At 41.9% G+C, this 15,565-nt stretch overlaps 1 long non-coding RNA gene across 1 annotated transcript in view; it reads right to left on the reverse strand.

Annotated features, from left to right (window-relative positions):
* LOC123455547 overlaps positions 1 to 15,565 on the reverse strand; it is a 157,341-nt gene that overhangs the window by 10,328 nt on the left and 131,448 nt on the right. The window contains exon 3 of the long non-coding RNA XR_006633979.1: positions 1,524 to 1,809. This is a non-coding gene — a long non-coding RNA (uncharacterized LOC123455547). The remainder of the gene's footprint in view (positions 1 to 1,523; positions 1,810 to 15,565) is intronic.

The raw sequence follows: 15,565 nt of genomic DNA on the forward strand, positions 1-15,565 counted from the left end.
CAATCTGCTTTGCAGAGCTCTCCATGCCATTACCCTACACTTAGGCACTCCTGCTGCCTAAAAGCAATGAGCACGACCCAGCCCAGTCATGAACTAGAATCTTCTTTCTTTATAAGTTATCGTGGGCATTTCATTACAGTCATGTTATGCTTACTGATGCACTTACCATTGGATCAGACTCATACATATAAATAAGTTATACTTAGAATTTATCTTTCCTAAAAATTATTGACATCTCTGTAACAAGTCTAGTTGATGAACCAGAACACATTTGATGTTAATATTTTGCTGGTTTAAACCACAGGATCATTCTTCTTCACAGGACTGTCAATCCAAACTGCAGTGGCCACAGGATTCACCAATGAACAACGTCACATATTCAACCAATGTGTAGAGCTCTGCTTCGATGCCCAGTCTGCAATGGAGCAGGGCCTAACAAAGTATAACTCGGAAACTCCAAAAGGTTCTATGACCAGTGTCCAAACCAAATTCTGTGCAAAAGAAAGAACTGAAATGCAGCTTCTAGAGATAAAAAGTTCAGTGGGACTATTTTAGGAGCAGGAGGTCTGATATGTTTCTTGTATACACTGGGCTTTGGGTTGGCCATGGCTCAGTTACCCAAGAATTTACTATTTTCAAATGTAGCTTATTAAAATTCCACCTCCATTGTCTGTACTACTGCAGTATTTGCATGAAAGAAGTTGAACACAGATGTCTATGAAGGTCCTCTCCACTCATGGGGCACTATTGAACTTTCAAGATGGGCTATTGCTTGTCCAAAGTTCAGAAGACACAAAAACACATGTTTGTCACTATATTCTTATTGGCCACACTCAGATGGTCAGATACTATTTTTATGTTTTACTGTGTGTGTCTGTGTATATCTGTGCTGTGGTACATGCACACGAGTGTGCAGATGCACATGCCCCACGGGCACACCCAGTCACTCACCCCTGTATTTTCTTAAGATGGAGTCTCTCACTGAATCCAGAGATGCTGTTTTTCAGTCAGACTCACTAGCTAGCCAGCCATTCTCTCCTGTCTCAGCCCTGGAGGGCTAGAGTCACAGCCACACACGTATGTGGCCAGGCTCAGCTATGCATGCGGGTGCTGAAGATTCAACATAGGCCTCTCAGGTCTTCAGGCTTGCATGGAAAGTGTTCTCACTTGCTGAGCCATTTCCAGCCCTTAGATAGTGTCCAGGCACCTCCTGCCTCCCAGGACTACCTGTGGGCACATTTTCACTTGTCTACTGTATCAGAAGGTGCCCTTGCCTCTTAAAATTAAGAGATCCCAACATCAGCTGATGTCATCTCTCAGTCTTTGAAAAAGTGAAAGAAGCAAAGCCACCTGACATTAAGTAAAAGTGCTTACTTACTCCATAAGAAATGCAGCTGGTAACAGATTTTAAATCCCCTAGAATGTGATTATGGCTACTAGCATGAAAGGAATTATTCTTTACTGAAATAGAAATTAAGGAGCAAAGTTCCAGATAAGACAATACCAAAGCAGTATTGCCCTACCTGAGGGGCACGGTTGATCATTTTGACTTGCTGGTGGTAAAGCCAACCCTTCTTGAAATTCGATGAGTGTCTCGCCCATGTGTTTCATAAAAGGCAGGTGTGTCCCATGATGCAAAGCATGGTGTCACGTGACCAGCGAACACTGGAATTCAGAGCCTCAGGCTCAGACCTGGAGGTCCTGAAACGCCCTCTCTGCATACAATTGTTTCTTCTGGAGTTTCCATTTGCAAAATGAAATACGGGGTGTCCCAAAGGCATGAGGGTGACATCACACTAGTACAGGAAGCTGCAGAGAGAAAAGACAGGCAACTGATATGGAAAATTTGAGAATGCCCTTTGAACTTTCTTAGAAAACAGTGCCTACATGCCACCAGAACATAAGCCTCCCCCGGGAGAACTTCCAAGACAGCACCAGGGCAGTGAGCAGGGGGAGTGGAGGAAGCTTTCTGGGTTTCACAGGAAAAGCACGATTTTCAAGAAGGAAAGAGAGGGAAAAATTTGTGAATAGTAAACATGAAGCACACGGTTTTGTCAGAGATTATGTCCTCCTATACAATATTTCACCTGTATGAAGAAACCGATTATTAAGATTGAAATAAACGTCCTTTAAAACACAGCCCAGAATGTTGTTGAACTGCACATAAATTTGAGAGACAAGTATTTACATAGCCACCTTCTAGGAGAAGGCAGTGAGCTTGCCAATCGAGGATGTATTTTAAGTATGATTATTAAGCTTCCTCCAAAGATAGTTTCATTAGTACCCTGGTAATTTTGTTCAAAAAAGGGTTATGGCATTCTTGTTGAGATGTAAAAAGTGTGTCTAACCCAACGAAAATGATACATTGTGTATTTCTGTTCAGTTGGAAGGTAGGAAACAAAAGTACTTGACTGCCTGTAACTTACATCAGTTATGCTAATGTAAAAGTGAGAGTAAAGCCAAAATATTCACTAAAATTCCAATTTGTACATGTGTGTGAAAGTTGCTGCAGAGCAGTTGATATTTTATCACCAGCTTGAGCAGTGTATATACCATGCATTACCATGCTCTAGTCATCCAATCACAAGTGCTCCTATCTAGAATTAAATATATGTTTGTGAATATAAAATTGAGACAAAATACAAACTTGACAAAAATGTATAAGCATCTTTATATGAGAGGAACGTCCATGAACCAGATGGTTTACAGAACAGCTACAAAACAAAAATAATTTGAAAATCCATCTATGCCTATGTTAAATAAAGTTTGATTTTTATTTTAAAAAAACACACACACACAGCCCAGGCTTCTGTTCAAAGCCTGGGGCCTCAGGTTTTCAGAACTTATTCCCAGGGGACAGGGACACTCACGCTGGAGAACAAGCTGCACACAGCCGAAGGCAGCTGGACACCTGCCCAGGGAAGCCCAAGCTCAGCGGGTGACAAAAAGTTCAGCTGAGAAGAAAACCAACTGTCTCACTTGGAAACATAAGCCCCACTCAACTAATACGGGTTTGGAGGTTTTTGTGTTCATTTTTATTTACACTCACATTCTTGTTGGTGTTTGTTTCATTTTGCCTCTTTCTCTTTAGCCCAGCTGCACAGTAGAATACCCCCCCCCTCTCTCTCTCTGTGTGTGTGTGTGTGTGTGTGTGTGTGTGTGTGTGTGTGTGTGTACTGACTGTTGCAAGGGGCCTCTGAGACTGACAGGTGAGCTCTATTCTCACTGTCTGAGTGCCATCTCACTAATTCAACACTAAACTATGTCACTTAGGCTTTTGATGAAAACTGCCAAGAAAATCATCCTGCGTCCCTGTCCCTTTCCTTTTTGCCTTTGCATTCCTTTCTCTTGTCCGCTGTATTCTGAGAATGCAAGCTGCGCTCTTGGGAAAGTGAGTGCATATTCCATGATGCCTGGTGCTCTGTGTGGCCGTGTGAGTAGACAGGGCTTGACACCCCACATGGCAGTGTCCACCCCACCTTCGCTGCCTTGCTTATGGATGATGTCACAGGCTCATCTTGAGGGGTGGACACAGGATAGGATTTCCCAGAAAGTCCTGTCCAGTTTCTGAGCCTTCTGTAGCATGGGGAAAAGCACCGTGACACACTGCAGAAGAGGGCGTCACTCCTGAAATGTGACTGCAAATACAGAGCCTGGCTGGGCTCGATTACCTCCAGTACGCACCTACACCCCCCACATGCACTGCTCATTGCGGACCACCTGCCTCTCCCCCAGGCCATTTCCCTAGGAATAAATCTGCCTGGCAGTGAACCACAAGGATAAGACCACTAAGTGCCTGCTAAGTTCTACTATAAATCCTTCATTCCTCAGAAGCGTTTTGTTTGTTGTTTATTTGTTTGTTTTTGAGGTAGGGTCTCACTGTAGCCCAGGCTGACCTGGAATTCACTATGGAGTCTCTGGGTGGCCTCAAACTCACGGTGATCCTCCTACCTCTGCCTCCTGAGTGCTTAAAGGTGTGAGCCACTACGCCAGTCTCAGAAACCTGTTTTTAGCAGACCAGGAACTCTGAAAACATGGCAGCTTTAAGAATTGAAACTACAAGCTGGGCGTGGTGGTGCACGCCTTTAATCCCAGCACTTGGGAGGCAGAGGTAGGAGGATTGCCATGAGTTCAAGGCCACCCTGAGACTTCATAGTGAATTCCAGGTCAGCCTGGGCTACAGTGAGCTCCTACCTCGAAAAACCAAAACAAAACAAAAAAAAAGATAAAAATGAATTGAAACTACAACTTTAACAATGAATTACAAAAAAAAAAAAAATCTCATGGGCAAGATGCCTACATATATGCCTACAATTTTTTATTTTTGACACTTCCACAGATATGATGCATTTTGATCTTATCTCCCCTAACTGCACTCTCTTATCACTGTCCCCTTCCCACTAAAACCGTTCTTCCCAATCATCTGCGTCCTAGTTTCATTGGGTTTTTAGTATTGTTATTATTTGACCCACTGAGTTAAGTCTGTGTTGCTTGCGTGGCCATAAGGGCAGAGCAGGAAGCTTACCAGCAGTACAGCACTGAGGAACACGACTCCTCCTCCCCCGGCAGCTATCACCACCGTGAGCAATGCGGAGTGCTGTGGGACATTAGGAGTTCTTGCCCCATCCATCACAAAATGAGGACAGGCTCAGCCTTGTGCAGGAAGCCACAGCTGCTGCAAGTTCATGAGTGTAATGGTCACGTCACATCTACAAGACGGCACTTCACAGATCTTCTCCTCTTCCTCCTGCTTTTACACTTTCCTCCTATATGTTGTTAAGGTTTAAAAAATTAAATCAGGGGCTGAAGAGATGCCTCAGAGGTTAAAAGGTGCTTGCTTGCAAAGCCTAATGACTAGGGCTTGATTCTCCCAGCACAACCACATAAAACCAGATGCACAGAATAGTTTATGCATCTGGAGTGTAGTGGCAGGAGGCCCTGGTGTGCCTATAGTCATTCTCTGTCTTTCAAATAAATATTTAAAAAATTATATTATGGAGAACCTCCCTTAATACCATCAAGATCACATCATTTTTGTTTATAACAGTTTAAATATTTCAATTAATATTTTTAAGGCTAAAAATTAGTTTACTTTTATTGATTTATATGCAAAAAGAGAGAAAGAGAAGGAGAAGAAAGGAAGAAAGAAAGAAGAGGGAAAGAAAGGAAGAGAGAGAAAGACAGAGGCACACCAGGGCCTCCTGCTGCTGCAAATGAACTCCAGATGCATACACCACTCTGTGCATCTGACTTTACATGGGCTCTGGGGAATCAAACCCAGATCATTAGGCTTTGCAAGAAAGTGCCTTAACTGCTTAGCCATCTCTCCAGACCGGGTTTATTTTTATATGCTAGCCATGTGTATAAGATAATCTGAAAATGAACTAAAGAAAATAACTATTCTACTATGGTACCAGAAAGAAGAAATTAGACAGAATAGGTTAAGGGAAAGGAGTACAAAGCCTGTAAACCCCAAACTACTAAAACATCAGAAAAAGAAATCAAACAGTGCCTAAGTAAATGGGAACTCACATCTCCTGATTTCAAACTCTTCTTTGCTGGTTTAGTCGGGGTTCTCTCAGTTTGTGGGGTCACCTGAATCAAACCACCACACTTTTCACCCCAGAAGTGGGAAGTGTGTGAAGATGCATGTGCTGGTCAGCACATCCCCTGCTTACTGGATCCTCTGGCTCCACACTGGACTGGGAATGAGCATGATGCCAGTCGGGGAAATGGCTGCATTGTCAGGCTCAGCAGTGCCATGTGCACTGCACTTGGGCAGCCTCCAAAGCCCTAACAGTTGCTACAAAGGGCTGCGGTGTGTTGTTCATAAAGGGTGACATGCTGGAATACCATTTCCACTACATTTAGTTCTTATGTGCTAAGAAAAATGTTGGCTATGGACTAGCAGTGAGGTGGTGGGGGAGTGAAATCTTTCCATGTAAAGTGAATCATGAATCTTAAAGCGTCTATGTGTCCTTCTGCAGGGTAAGAACAGCAATGGCTGCCCGACAAGGCACTGTGGAGGGCCCGATGGAATAGCGCGTTAGAAGCTCAACAACCTGTTCCTAGGAGGGAAACAGTATAAAAATGGAAATACATCTGAAAGGTAAAGGCTGTGTTTTGGAAAATTTTTACTTCTGCTCATTCGCACTTGAGTGTGCAGAGTCTATGGAGGAAAATAATAAGTAAGCAATCATTTATTCACAGAGAAGAATTTGTGATTAGCAAAGTCTGATCTTTTTTCATTTTTAAATTTTGCAAATTCTCCTGATTCAGCTGCTCTTCCAGTCTGACTGGTTTATTTAGATGTGTTAGGTTTTGTTTTGTATCTCAGAGTCAGTCAGTCTGTCTGTCTCTTTCTCTTTCTCTCTCTCCTAGGCTGGAACAATCTCAAGGCAATCCTCCGGCCTCAGCCTCCCAAGTGTAGGCATTATAGGTGTGAGTGACCACACACAGCTCTGTTTGTACTTCAGTATTCCAACAAGTCATTATTAAGTACTATTAAATCCTCATACAGATGGAGGTGTTAACAAGTTGTAAATAGCACAACATAGAGTAAGGTTGTCCTAAAGCAGGCACGCAACAAATCAAGTGTGTGGATTGGGATCAGGAGAGCAGCTCTGTGAAAGGACACAAGCTCATGACGATGACACCCTGGTCACTTCCCAGTGCTGCAAAAAATAACAACAAAACATTGTTTTTTGAGTATGGGTGAGAAACTGGGAAGATGGCTCGGCAGGTAAAAGTGCTCGCTGCACAAGCAGGAAGGCCTGAGAGGGCCTCAGCCCCCACAGAAACAGCTGGATGAGGCCACGCAGGCCTATAACCCCAGCCTTGCGGGGAGCAGAGAGCAGCCGGCCCCTGGGGCTTGCTGGCCGGCCAGTGTGACTGAAAACACAGGTCTAGGGTGGGTGAGTGGCCACATCGCGAGGCAAACCACGGGGAGTGCTGGGAGGACACCCACTGTTCGTCTCTGGCATCCACACACACGCACATGGGTGCACACATGTACAACACACTCCACACAGTAGTTGACAGCGTTTGGGCTGGGGAAAGAGCATGGATGACTGAAGAAACATCAGCAGCCCCTCCTTCCTGGCGGGGAGCAGATATGCATGCACCCTGATGCTAAAGGCCATAGACTATAAGGATGATCCAATGTCACAAAAATAGACAAAGAGGGCTTGAAGAATGGCTTAGGAGTTAAGGCACTTGCCTGAAAAGCCAAAGAACCCAGGTTTGATTCCCCAGGACCCACATTAGCCAGATGCACAAGGGGGCACATGCATCTGGAGTTGTTTGCAGTGGCTGGAGGCCCTGGTGTGCCCACTCTTTCTCACCCCCTCTCCCTCCCTCCCTCTTTCTCTGTCAAATAAATAAAAATAAAATATTTTTAAAAATAGACAGAGAACATACATAAAAAGCTGGGCATGGTGATACATGCCTTTAATCCCAGCACTTGGGAGGCAGAAGTAGGAGGATTGCCATGAGTTCGAGGTCACCCTGAGACTACATAGTGAATTCCAGGTCAACCTTGGTTAGAATGAGACCTTACCTCGAAAACCAAACTAAATGATAAAAAAATAAAGTACATAAAAAATCTTCTCAACTTCAAGTAAGGTCTCTGAGTTCACAATCACTTGACAACATCGGTCTCCTTGGTCTGACTGTGCACTGTGGTGATGTAAAGTGCTACCACTGGGGTGCTGGGTGAAGAAGAGAACTTGGGAACTTGGCCCCTGTTGCAGTCCGGTTCGCATTGCTGGTAGAAATCACCCAACCAAGAGCAGCTTCTGGGAAAAAGAGATTTATTTTGGCTTACAGGCTCGAGGGGAAGCTCCACGATGGCAGGGAAAAACGATGGCATGAGCAGAGGGTGGACATCACCCCCTAGCCAACGTAAGGTGGAACACAGCAACAGGAGGGTGTGCCAAACACTGGCATGGGGAAACTGGCTATAAAGCCCTTAAGCCCGCCCCCAACAATACACTCCTTCCAGGAGGCATTAATTCCAAAATCTCCATCAGCTGGGAACCTAGCATTCAGAACACCTAAGTTTATGGGGGACACCTGAATCAAACCACCACAGCCCCATTACTGAAATTTCCTGCATCTGAAACAACATAAGCATTAAGCCTTGTGCTTTAGAGACAAGGGGGTGGAAGTTCCTCATCACTGCTTGCAGAGACTTCGAAGGTGCAGAGCTGAGGGAGAATGCACGCACTGTCTTGTGTAAAGTGCTGACAGAATTGACACTGTTACTTCCCACAGAACAAATGGTTATGGGAGAGCACACAAGAAGCTCTGAACACTAGTCACCTGTGGGGGTCTTCACAGAGGAAGCGCCATGATAAATGGGACAGATTTTTAATGAGGGAGGCTAAAACGTACAAATGCAAAGCCAAAAGATCAAACCGCAGTACAGAATGAAGAATAAACAATGTATTGACTCGCTTACTAGTGTCTTTATCAAACTGAAAAACACCACAGCCTAGCCTCAGAACCCATCACAAAAGGTAAAACCAAGACATATATCATACACACATACATACAGACAGATATACATACATACATACATACATACATACATACATACATACATACATACATACATATCTTGGTAAAACCAAGATAATGTAAGAGGCTGCCACAGCCCAGGTTCTGTCCAGGATAAGTAGTTTCTGTCTTCTGGGAAGAGGCATTCCAGGATCATAGTCCATACCCAAAACAACAGACAAAGGGAGCCCTACCCATGAGTACATATTCATGAAACATTTTCATGCATGAAGTACACACAGAAAGATTAACGATGAGTAGTAATAAAATGGGCTGAATAAAGCTGGACAGGAGGGTGCCCACCTATAGTCCCTGCATTGTAGAGTGGAGAAGTGCTGAAGGCAACAGGATTAGGAGTTCAAGGCCATTCTGGGCTTCATGAGACCCTGTTACATTTTTTTTTTATTTTAAATAACTTTTACAACAAATTGTACTGAATTATTTAAAACTCACCATTTGGGCTGGAAATATGGCTTAGAGCTTAATGCACTTGCCTGTAAAGCCAAAGGACCCATGTGTGATTCCCCGAGACCCATGTAAGACAGATGCACAAGATGGTCCATGTGTCTGGAGTTTGCAAAGGCTGGAGGCCATGGAGTGCCCCATTCTCTATCTCCTCTCTCCTCTCTCCTCTTCCAGTCTCTCTCTCTCTCTCTCTCTCTCTCTCTCTCTCTCTCTCTCTCTCTAATAAATAAATAAATAAATGAAAATAAAATACTTAAAATTCACCAATTCTTTTCTATTTAATATTTTTAGAACACAGTTAACCAGAGGTAGCTGATGAAATCAAGCCAGTGGAGGTGTGGAAAAGAGACCTTGTTGTAAACAGTTTCCTTTCCATTTATATGTTGTTGACCATGGCAGGATACATCTCAGTGGGTTTACCTCAGCCTAAAAACACTCTCACCTTCACCTTACTCTGTGACAGCTCCCATTCAACCTTCAGGATGATACACATGCCTCTTTTTCTCCTAACTTCTTTTCTAAACAGAATTAATAATTCTTCTCCTTGCCTTCCCTGTATACCTCACCCAGATAAGCATCTGGTATTACAATTACATCTTATCTTTAAATCCCCAGAACCCAGCAAAATGGCAACTTCTGCTGTTGCTCAAAGAATAGTCTTTTGGTTGCAGTGAACTCTGTAAAGCTCACTGTGACTGTTCAGAGGACTCAAAATCTTTGCTTAAAACGTCACTCACCTTGCTCTGGATAGAAATGATGGCCCTTCCACATTTGTAAATAAAAGTGGCTGCAAATACTTTGAAAACCCATCATTTCTTACATAAACAATAATTCCCTTTCTCAATTCCAAACAATATAATAAAGTTTTAATAATCAACACAGGATGGCATGAGCATAAAACAGACACAGCAGCCAGTGGAAAAGAATAGAAATCTCAGATCTTAGTAAACCTATGAGGATACAGTCAAGGAAGGCAAGAGTACACAGTGTTGTGCAAAAGAATTGCCTCTGCACTAAATGATGCTGGGCTTGAGAGATTGCTCAGTGGTTAAAGACACTAGCTTGCAAACCCTGTTGGCCAGAGTTTGATTGCCCAGTACCCATGTAAAAACAGGTGCACAAAGTTGTACTTGCAACTGGAGTTCCTTTGCAGTGGCAGAAGGTCCTGGCACATCCATCTTAATATCTCTGTGTGGGTCTCTCTCATACACACACACACACACACACACACACACAAACACAAATATCTTAAAACCTTTCAAAATAATGAGAAAATAACTGGTGCTGTGAAAACTGAATATCAACATGTCGAACAATGAAAATGTATTATCTTATATGTAAAAATTAACTCAAAGCTAGGCATCCCAGCACTCAGAGTCAGAGACAGGAGGATCTGGATCATTGTGAGTTCAAGGCCAGCCTAGGAATACAGAGTAAATTCTGGGTCAGCCTGGGCTAGAGTGAGACCCTCCTTCTACACTGACACTCTTGCACCTCCATGTTCAATGCTGCTCTGTTCACAAGAGCTAGGAGACAGAAACAGCTTAGACGTCCATTAATGGATGACTGCATAATGAGAATGCAGTACATACGTGTGGTGGTCTGAACAAGATGTCTCTCATAAACTAATGTGCTCTCCATGCTTGGTCCCCAGCTGACGGTATCTGCGAGGTGGAGCGTGCCAGAAGAGGCATGTTGTTGGAGGCTGACTTGGGGGGGGGTTACAGCCAGCTTTCCCTTGCCAGAACTTGGTTCACTCTCTTGTGCTGCTGTGGTAGAGGTGATGTCCACTCTCTGCTCATGCAAGGCTTTCCCTTGTCATCATGAATCTTCCCCTGAAGACTGTGAGACAAAATAAAAACTTTCCTCCCATCAGCTGCTTCTGGTCAGGGGCTTTGTCTCAGCAATGAGATGGTAACCACAATACACAACTGAACTGCACTCGATTATAAAGAAAACCAAATCAGTGAAATTTGGAGGAAAATGGGTGGAAGGGCTGTGGGGCCGAGAAAGAACAAAATCAAATAATCATTCTCCTATATGGGTCCGAACTTTTAATGTTTATGTGTATGTATATAAGGGGATATGGGAGTGAGTACTAACAATGAATAGACACAGATGACCACAAGGGGGAAACAAGAGGTGATGAGAAAGAGGGCGTGGGAACTAAAGGAACAATGTCATATGAAAGTAGAAGGGGGAGCACAGAAAATGGGGGAAAGAGAGGGAGAGTAAAAAAAAAAGTGTTTAAAAAAACATCATGAAACCTAATTACTTGTATGCTAATAAAAATGACAATTAAAAATCTTGTAAAAATTAAAAATACTAAAAAGGAACATATAACAACATTTCTTCTGGGTCTGGAATTTTTTTAGTTGGGAGATTTTTGATAACTACTTGGATCTCCGTACTTATTATAGGTCTATTTAAATGATTAATCTCATCTTGATTTAACTTAGGTAGGTTATATAAATCAAGAAAATCATCCGTTTCTTTCAGATTTTCATACTTAGTGCAGTATATTTTTTATAATATGTCCCTATGATTTTTTGAATTTCTCTGGTATCTATTGTGATGTTGCCTTTTTCATCTCTAATTTTATTAATTTGTGTCTCTTCTCTCTTTCTTTTGGTCAGATTTGCTAAGGGTTTATCAATCTTGTTTATCCTTTCAAACAACCAACTCTTTGTTTCATTGATTCTTTAGGTTGCTTTTTGGTTTCGATTTCATTAATTTCTGCCTTGATCTTTATTATTTCTTCCCGTCTACTGATTTTCAGTTTGCCTTGTCCTTCTTTTTCCAAGGCTTTAAGGTGAAGCATTAGGTCGTTTACTTCACACCTTTCCGATTTCTTACTATAGGCATTTAATGCTATAAGCTTCCCTCTTAGGACTGCCTTCATTATGTCTCAAAGGTTTTGGTATGTTGTATTCCCCAGACCTTCAGAGAAGAACTAACATCATTGTTTCTTAAGCTTTTCCATAAAATAGAAAAAGAAGGAATCGTATCAAACTCCTTCTATGAAGCCAGGATCACCCTGATACCAAAACCAGGCAAAGATAGAACAAAAAAAGAAAATTACAGCCCAATCTCTCTCATGAACATAGATTAAAAAATTCTCAACAAAATATTGGCAAACAGAATACAAGAATATATCAGAAAGATCATTCACCCTGACCAAGTAGGCTTAAGTTCTGGGAATAGAAGGAACATACCTCAATATAATAAGGCTATTTATGACAAGCCTACAAGCAACATATTACTAAATGAGGAAAAAATGGAAGCTTTTCCACTAAAATCAGGAACAAGACAAGGGTGTCCACTGTCCCCACTTTATTTAATATACTACTAGAAGTCTTAGTCATATCAATAAGGAAAGAGAGAGACATAAAAGGGATACAAATTGGAAAGGAAGAGATCAAGTTATCATTATTTGCAGATGACATGATTCTATACATAAAGGACCCTAAAGACTTTACCAGAAAACTGCTAGAGCTGATAAAAACCTACAGCCATGTACGAGGATACAAATAAATACACAGAAATCAGTAGCCTTCCTATATGCTAACAACAAACACACAGATGATGAAATCAGAGAATCACACCCATTCCCAATTGCACCAAAGAAAATAGAAGTACCTTGGAATAAACCTAACCAAGGAAGTAAAGGATCCTTACAATGAAATCTTTAAAACACTCAAGCATGAAACTGTAAAAGACATTAGGAAATGGAAAAACATCCTTTGTTCCTGGATCAAAAGAATCAATATTGTGAAAAGGCCAATCTTACCAAAAGCAATCTACACATTTAATGCAATCCCCATCAAAATTCCAATGGCATTCTTCACAGAAATAGAAACAACAATCCAAAAATTCATTTGAAATCACAAAAAACACCCTTGAATATCTAAAACAACAGTGAGCAACAAAAATAAGGCTGGTGGTATCACCATACCTGATTTTAACCTATACTACAGAGCCATAGTAACAAAAACAGCATGGTACTGACATAAAAGCAGACATGTAGATCGATGGAACAGAATAGAGGACCCAGATGTAAGTCCAGGTAGCTCTAGCCACCTGATATTCAATTGAAATGCCAAAAATACTCATTGGAGAAAGGACAGCCTCTTCAGCAAATGGTGTTGGGAAAACTGGATATGTATCTGTAGAAGGATGAAAATAGATTCTTCTCTCTCTCCATGCACAAGAATTAATTCCAAAAGGTTAAAAACCTTAACATCAGACCTGAAACTCTAAAGCTGTTAGAGGAAAAAGTAGGGAAAACCTTCAACATATTGGTCTTGGCAAAGACTTTCTGAATATAACCCCAAAAGCTCAGGCAATAAAACCATAGATTAACCGCTGGGACCTTATGAAATTACAAAGATATTGTACAATAAAGGACACTGTGAATAAAGCAAAGAGGAAACCTATAGAATGGGAAAAAATCTTTGCCAGCTATACATCTCAAAGAGGATTAACATCTAGGATATACAAAGAACTCAAAAAATTAAATAATAAGAAATCAAACAAGCCAGTTAAAAATGGGCTATGGAACTTAATAGAAAGTTCTCAAAAGGAGAAATATGGATGGCATGTAAGCATCTAAAAAAATATTCTACATCCCTAGTCATCATGGAAATGCAGATTAAAACTATGTTGAGATTCCATCTCACTCCTGCCAGATTGGCTACCATCATGAAAACAAATGACCATAAATGCTGGCAAGCATGTAGGAAAAGAAGAACCCTTCTACACTGTTGGTGGGAATGCAATCTGGTCCAGCCATTGTGGAAATCAGTGTGGAGGCTCCTAAGACAGCTAAAAATTGATCTACCATATGACCCAGCTATAGCACTCGTAGGCATATATACTAAGGACTCATCTCATTTCCTTAGAAGTACATGCTCAACCATGTTTATTGCTGCTCCATTCACAATAGTTGGGAAATGGAACCAGCCTAGATGTCCCTCAACTGATGATTGGATAATGAAGATATGGCACATTTATACAATGGAGTTCTACTCAGTGGTAAAGAAAAATGAAGTTATGAAAATTTCAGGAAAATGGATGGACCTGGAAAGTATTATACTAAGTGAGGTAACCCAGGCCCAGAAAGCCAAGTGTTGCATGTTCTCTCTCACATGTGGATCCTAGCTATAGATGATTGGACTTCTGTGTGAGTAGGAAGAAAACTCAGTAGCAAAGGCCAGTAAGCTAGAAAAGAGATATAAAGGGAAGAGAAAGGAAGGGAAGGGGGTACTTAATAGGAGGATATTGCATATATGTAAGTAGAAGAATAGATTAATGGGGGTAAAAAGGCTCAAGTGAGGTCAGGGGAAGAGGTTGAGTAAAGGAAAGGTGGGGGAGGGCTAATCAAAATCTAAGAGGATATAAATATATCATATAGAAACCTACTGTTTTGGACAATGGAACACTCAGAAGCAGTAGATTGTTGCTAGAAAATTTTCAGTGCCAGGGATGGGATACCTTCCAGTGAGTTGTTGGCCTGGGAGGTCCCTGATGCCCCAAAACATTATAGGCCATTGCCAAGGCCCTCGGTTTCCCACCAGGAATAAATGGCATGACCCTGTTGCTGAAGACTCCACATACTTGGGCTACTAGGCCACTGAGGAATCCTGCTGGAACTGAGCTGGTAACCTCCTCCATTTAGACCAGCTAACAGAAAGCTGGAAGAAGACATTCTGCATGTAGTTCAATGGGAAAGAGAGAAATCACCTGTGAAGATACTCAACAATGAGCACTGCAAGCCTTATATTTAGCCAGCCAGGCCAAATGAGCCAACAGATGCAATAGTGGCACGTCTGTCATGGTGGAAACCAACTGCCCTCTAATTGGACTGGAGGCCTGCTCCATGGGAGGGAATACATCCCTGATACTGAAAACTTAAAACAGGGGTAGTCATGAGCCCTAGGGGTGTAATGTCTGCTGCTATCTGGCTAATGTATGTACTATGCTTATCAAACTGCCCAGTAAGCACTGCTCTTAATATTCGTACTCTTATATTAATGGTGCTCTCACTTTTGGTAGAGAATCTTCTCTTTTCAGATGACAGTAACCTTGGAATGACTCAGAAGGCATCATGGTGATGGAAAGAAGTGACAGGAGTGCTCAGTACTGCAGTATCTCTACCTCACCTTCCAAGGCTCAGGGTCTATTGCGGAAGAGGTGACAGAAAGAATGTAAGAGCCATAGGAAGGGTTGGACTCCTTACAACATGCTCCCCCAGTATACAAAATGGCCTATATATCCATGACCACACAGTGCCTAACACTACCTACACAAGACCACCATAGTAAGAGGAAGAAACTATGCTTTAAAATAAAAGAGAGACTGAGAGGGGGAGGGGATATGATGGAGAATGGAGTTTCAAAGGGGAAAGTGGGGGGAGGGAGGACATTATCATGGTATGTTTTTTATAATCATGGAAGCTGTTAATAAAATAAGTTGAAAAGAAAAAAAGACATTTCTTACAAGTTCTTAACTACCAAATTTCTGAATATGTCTGATTTCTAAT

This window comes from Jaculus jaculus, chromosome 17 (genome assembly GCF_020740685.1).
Source record: "Jaculus jaculus isolate mJacJac1 chromosome 17, mJacJac1.mat.Y.cur, whole genome shotgun sequence".
Lineage (NCBI taxonomy): Eukaryota > Metazoa > Chordata > Mammalia > Rodentia > Dipodidae > Jaculus > Jaculus jaculus.